The sequence below is a fragment of the Nycticebus coucang genome, chromosome 4, assembly GCF_027406575.1.
Source record: "Nycticebus coucang isolate mNycCou1 chromosome 4, mNycCou1.pri, whole genome shotgun sequence".
NCBI lineage: Eukaryota > Metazoa > Chordata > Mammalia > Primates > Lorisidae > Nycticebus > Nycticebus coucang.
The window spans coordinates 89,232,993-89,239,432 of NC_069783.1; the positions used below are offsets into that span (position 1 = coordinate 89,232,993).

Sequence of the window (6,440 nt, forward strand, 5' to 3'; positions counted from 1 at the left end):
AGGCCAGTGGGTGGCTGAGCCAGTGTGTGAACTTTGGTCCCATTGATTGGACAGACCAGAGGAGGATAGAGGTAGGAGTGGTGGCAGGGATACAGGGAAGGGTTTGGTGCTCCAGAGAGACTGAGATCTGCTGGGACTGGGAGAAAAATTAGGAATTAGGGAATTAGGAATTGAGGGTTGGGCATTCCTCCTTGAGTGGAGAGGGGATAGTTTCAGGTGCCTGAGTTTTTATCCCTACCCTTCTTCGCTCCAGCAATGACTGACCAGCCTCCACTTCAAAGTGGTCTTTGGTTTTGACCCCAGGACATCAATGAGCTGTCACCTCAGTGAATCTCCAGAGGTGTCTGTCACTCAAAGCCAGCTCACAGCCTGACCTTCATGTGTCAAGCAGGAGGGTGGCCCTCAGATGTGTTATCAAGGGGGGAGGAGAGTTTGTGCAAGTGGGGCATGGTGAGGACCCCAGGGATGGGCTGGGGCTAGACATGGCCCTGACTGCCCATCTGTGGAGACCACAGGGAGTGCAGGATAGTGGGCCTAGTAAAGTGCCCTGTGATTGGTGCTGCCAACCCCTGAGCCAGGAGAAGACCCACCTGAGCTTGTCCCCCAGAGAATAGTTTGCCATGGTTTAGAACGCCCTGGGTTATGCTTTCTCTCTTGCACTCGTGTTTCTTTTTTTCCCTGATATTTGAAATCATGCAATGATAAAGGTGATTCTGGTGTTAGACAGGGATCACAGGCTAGATCAGAGTACGCTGAACTTGACTGAAGTTCAATCCACATTTCCTCTCTTGCCTGTGCTTGGGACCTGCTAAAGCTAGGGCTATCCTTGTGACTTTATAAAGAAAGTGTAGTCTCATTTCACAGATGAGGAAATGGAGGCTCAGGAAGGGAAAGTGAGCAGTCCAGGATCACATAGCTCGAAACGGCAGCACAAGAACCCTGCAAAGTGGGACTCCTCAGCCTGTGGCCGAATTCAGGTGGCTGCAACATTGCCACCCACTTCTACCTCTGTCCCCAGCCCTACTCACTGTTTTCTCTAATTGGGAAAGATTTTTCAAGTGAGAATGATCATTTTAGTGGGGATATACTCAACCATCAGAAACTACTCTTCTTTATAATATCTTAATCATATCTTACTAGTACCAAAGCTCCCAGCATTGGGTAACTCTTGTGGCAGCTCTTGCCTACAAGACAATCCTCAAAACATGATAAGGATTGGGGTTAGCTCATCCAGTTCTCAGTTATCTGGTTAAAAATGCTAACACCCATTATTTATTTGCTATGTTTTGATCAGGCAGTCTCATCTGAGGTGGGTGAGGAAAAAGTGAAACATTTAAAAAGTTAACAGAGGGACAAGCTGGAGGCGGTGGAGCTGGGGGTGGTCGGAGGGGGAGGCATGAGAGTGAGCGGCTGACTGAGTTTACCCCTAGGAGGCAGTGAGAGGCCTGGGGCCTATCTCAAAGAGTGGGGTCGCACCAGCTAGCACCAGGCCCTTTCCCGTCCCCGGCCCAGCAGCACAGTTCTCTGTTGTGAGGAGGTGGGGAAGTGGGTGTGCGGTCCTCGCCATGAAGGGCCTGGACGTGGGCCTGGACCGAGAGCTGATGCAGAAGTCCAGCTGCCTGTGCACCCCTGACAAGGACGTGCTCTTCTCTGAGTTCAGAGGCTGCTTGGCTTCTAGCTCAACCCTGCCGGCTGTGCCTTCTTCCTGGACATGACCATCTGGAACCTGCAAGCTGCAACTGGTGCCTATTATGATATTGAGAGCCCAATCCGTGTACCCTCTATGTCCTTTGTTGAAGATGTCACCATCGGAGACGGGGAGTCAATACCTCCTGATACTCAGTTTATAGAAACATGGAGGATCCAGAATTCTGGGGCAGAGGCCTGGCCTCCAGGGGTTTGTCTTAAATATGTCAGGGGGAGACCAATTTGGATGTGTGAACATGGTAATGGTGAGATCGCTAGAGCTCCAAGGTATTGCAGCTGTCAACGTCCAGATGTACAGCCCCGGCAGAGCAGGTTCGTGCCAGGGACAGTGGCAGATGTGCACCGCTACAGGACTCTACTACAAGATGTCATCTGGGCGATTCTCGGTGTGGAGGTGGGTGGACTTTTAGGAGTAACCCAGCAGCTGTCGACATTTGAAATGCAGTTAAACACACAGCCTCATCACAAGGTAGAAGGAAACTTCAGTCTGTTTGCCTCTCCCCAAAAGAACCAACAAGAAGATGAAAAAAAGACCCTGGCAGTTCCAGATTCAACTTGATCAGCAAAAACACGTGGGCTCCTGACCAAACTGAGCATGATCAGAACAGACTCTCACAGAGCTCTGTGAATCTGTCCCCCAGTAGTCGAGCAAATAACTTATGAGTAGTGACTTACAGTAAGGGGCTCCACGGGCCTTACCCCTTTGGCCAGTCTTAAACAGGTATCAGCAAGAAGAAAAATTAACAGAAGACAGGTCTGACTCTGGGGGAGAGAGCACGGAGTTCCTCTGGATTGCAGATTGCATCTCATGGACCCCTGGCTCTGACACCCCCCCCCCCATTGAAAAAGAAGAAGAAGAGGAAGAGGAGGAGGAGGAAGAAATTAGTTTTGAGTAAACTCAGTGTGCATGTCTGAATGCTGAACCACAGGAACGGTGTTGAGGCTACCAAGAAGAAATCCATGCAACCACCTTGGGTTTTGTTTGTTAGGCATCAGTCTAATTAGTCATTTAGTTACTGGGAAGGGAAAAAAAAGTTTAAAATGGGGTAAAAAAAAAAAAAGCCATCTTTTTAAACAAAAAATTGTTTTGCCTACAGAGAGGTTAAAAAGAAAGTTAACACAAAACCCCAGTGCTACATTTCAATTTCAAGCTGAAGTAATGAAGAGTTAACACAGTGGGTGGAAGATCATTTCTGGTACTGGTTCACTGAGCACTACGAATTTTTAACTCTCTGTGGTTAACACTGGGAAAATGTTTGGTGGTTGTTGGGGTCGAGGGCACTGTCTAAGACCTGGAGCTGGCTGGTTGTGGCCAGGTTTTGTTTTGAACTGTGAATTAAGCTTGGTTTGTTCTGTTCTGAACTTACTTATCAAGGGAGTAAATTCCAGGTCTCAGGGCAGCTCTAGGACTCTAAGACCCCTTCGTGTTTGTATTCAGCAGGTGACCAATTGCAGCAGGGGCTCAGTTCTCCAAACAAGCCCAGTCTCAAACCTATGGAAACCAGAAATCCAGATGCAGGGATTAGAGTTCCTGAAGTGTTGCACTGGCAAAGTTAAATAATAATAATAAAAGACATAAAGCAACCAGCCAACATCAAAAGACCTGGGTGTAAACTATGCTAATCCTAGCAACCAAAAGGAACATTCCTTTGATAATGGGGAAAAGGGAAGGCCCAGGGGACAATGCAATGCCTTAAACACCAGGTCTCAGGGCACCACCTATGCTCCTCCTAGTTGCTGGAATCTCCTCTACTTTGGGATCTGTCAGGGACTCAGGAGCCCCCTCCATGTGGTGGAGAGGACCCAGACTCACAACCTGCAAACATACCTTGGGATGGTCCCCAAGCTTCCCTCCAGTGGGACTGGGGCATTTTCATACTGCGGATCAAGAGATCACCCCAGATCTAGCACCCTGGCTGGGATGGATGGTGGTGGAGCTCTGCGCTTGATACAGACAAGAGGAGAGGCCAGCCAGGCCCCACCTGACTCCACACTGATTCTGGTGCAGAATGGAAGCTCTCCTCCCAGAAGCCTGGCTGTTTCACATCACTTCTGTTAAAACCCAAACCTGGCAGCTCCCCTTGTCAACAGCCACAGGCCAGAAATGAAAACCTTTGCATCCACAGGACACTGGGAAGACCCTTTCTCATCTCCCCTCTGCCCACTTGTGCTGCCCACTCACTCCTACCAGCAGTGTATTATTCTTGCCCCAACGGTGCCCACCCAATGGCTGCCCCGTGGCCTTCATCCCTCACCGCCCCAGGGACCTGAAGTAGAAAGCTCTTTTTTCCCCCTGTTTAGGATAATTTTTAATACATTCCTTTTTGCTCTTCATCAACTTCAAATATCTCAAGATGTCCTGAGGGCAAAAGAACTGATTTAGCTCTCAGATTAAAAGAGAGTAGCCTGACGCCTCACTCATTTTGAAATCCTGACATTAACCAGGGAGAATTACTCAAGCTCTCTTGTTACTTCCTGTGCTTAATTAAGTGGCTCTGCAGGTGACTCAACCCTTTTATTTTTCAGAATGACATCAGACTTATTTTCCATTTTAATAGCCTGGTTACTTCATTGATTTTAAAAAAATCCAATTTCACTTTCTAGTGCAATTTCTTTATCTGATTTTTTTTTTCCACCCTAAGAAAGGCTAACTCCCATAGTGGCTAAACTCCGACTTACCAATGCCTCAATTTTGGAGGGGTCAAAGGCCCCAACTCAGAATCTGAAGAAGGAATTAAAAATATAATCTTTATTGGCCAATTGCCTACATAATTTCAAAAGTGTTGGAGTTGTTATTTAATATAGTTAACTCTCTGGCACTGCTCCTGAGAAGGGTACCTCTGGCCACTAGGACAGATTTGAACTGGAGGTGGCATCTAAGTCCCTGCAAGAAGCCACATCTGGCTCTCTCCACCCTGAAAACACCCAAATGAGCTGAGCTCATTTCATATATATCAGATGGTTCTATAGCGTTTATTAATATGGAGGTCAGCTGTCACTGCCACCTGGTAAATTCTGTTGTTTGAGAGAAACTAGAGAATTACTCATCTTTGGACCCACAGCCTTATGAAAAGCAGATGCAAATATTTTGCGTGGTGTCTGACATGTACTGTTTGTTTGTTTGTTCATGTTCCATTTTTGGTTTGGGTTGCTTGGGTGCTTGGGTAGACTGAGGGAATGTTATTTTCTATCATCTCTGAAGGGTTTTCCTCCTGTCAGTCTCTGCCCTACTTCAATTTCCCCCAAGGAACCCAGCTGGTGGAGGCAGGGAGAGGGTGCTGGTTCCAGGCTGACTTGGCACCACGGCTGGGCTGTACTCACCAAGGACATACTGTCAGAGGCCCACAGTGCCCCATCCTTCTATCCCGAAGGGGTGGCGGACCAGCCAGGAACAGAAGGTGACTTCTGTGCTGCCCGGAGCTCTTCTTGCCTGAAGTTTGGTTGAAACTAGAGAATGTCCCAGCTGGACACACTGCAGGATTTCAGAGATATTTTTTTAAACCCAGGAGCAAAAGTATAAATCATGCAATAGGCACTCATTAACTGTTCATTTTCTTCCTTCTTTAATAATTGTATTACAATGATTTGAGGAAACTGCAAAAATATATACTCTAGTGATCCTTGTCCCTATAATAAGGGTGTCAACTAGCTGCCACCTACCTTCTTGCTCTCAGAATGTCCTGCTTTCTCTAAAGAGCATCCCAAGAGAACCAAAGCTGTGTCAGGATGCACTGTGGTATGGGCTGTCCCCTCAAAAAGTTCTTTCTAAACCAAATGGTAGTAGGCATGGGTGGGACCAAAAGAAACACCAGCCAGGTAGGTCCCTGCCCTGGACTTGCTAATAGTCACGGGGGAAGATAACTAGCCTGGAGAGATGTACGTGACAAGAACCTACTAATGGTGAGGGCAGCGCAAGGGGAGCCCAGGCACTAGTTCACAGATTACATCTCCTCCTACATGTCTGGTTAAATCATCTCAAATTGCTACAGCCCAGCTTCCTTTGGATTAGTTCCAAGGATGGATGGTCTTCTGCATTGTGTGGTTCCTCTATTTTGGTCAACACCGAAGCTAGAAATGCACTCTTAGCCCCTCATTGATATCTCACTAAAACTCAGTCAGAAGACATTTGTGTATGGAACAGACCACTGGTGTCTGGCTTATATATTTAATGAATATTTATTGGAGGAATTAGTCCAAGGATTCCAAACAGAACTTTCGAGCAAGATGGGTTTGTTCTGAGAAGTCTTCAGTGCCCATCCCCACGGCTCTTACTCTGGTGACTTCATCTTATATCAGGGGTTCTCAACCTGTGGGTCACGACCCCTTTGTAACAATGAAAACACATCCTGCATATCAGATATTTACATTACGATTCATAACGGTAGCAAAATTACAGTTATGAAGTAGCAATGAAAATAATTTTATGGTTGGGGGTCACCACAACATGAGGAACTGTAGTAAAGGGTCATGGCATTAGGAAGGTTGAGAACCACTGATCTTATATCATCACTCCTCCTCTTTCTGTCCCCACCGAGAGACCTGAGTTTTCTCCTGATAGAGGCTCAATTAATCCCTCAGCTAAGGGCTGACCCTTGTCCAGTCCCACCTGCAGTGATAATGCCTGCAGTGTATCCCTTTCTTCCACTCTTCATGGTCTGTGTGGGATTACCTATGTCTACATACCTCTGGTCCCAGGAGACAAGGAGAGGGAGAAATGGCCAGCATGGGAACAA

General features: G+C 47.2%; 1 pseudogene; it reads left to right on the forward strand.

Moving 5' to 3' along the window:
• Positions 1 to 1,565: 1,565 nt before the first annotated feature.
• On the forward strand, positions 1,566 to 2,424 carry LOC128584117 (protein ILRUN-like; annotated as a pseudogene).
• Positions 2,425 to 6,440: the final 4,016 nt, after the last annotated feature.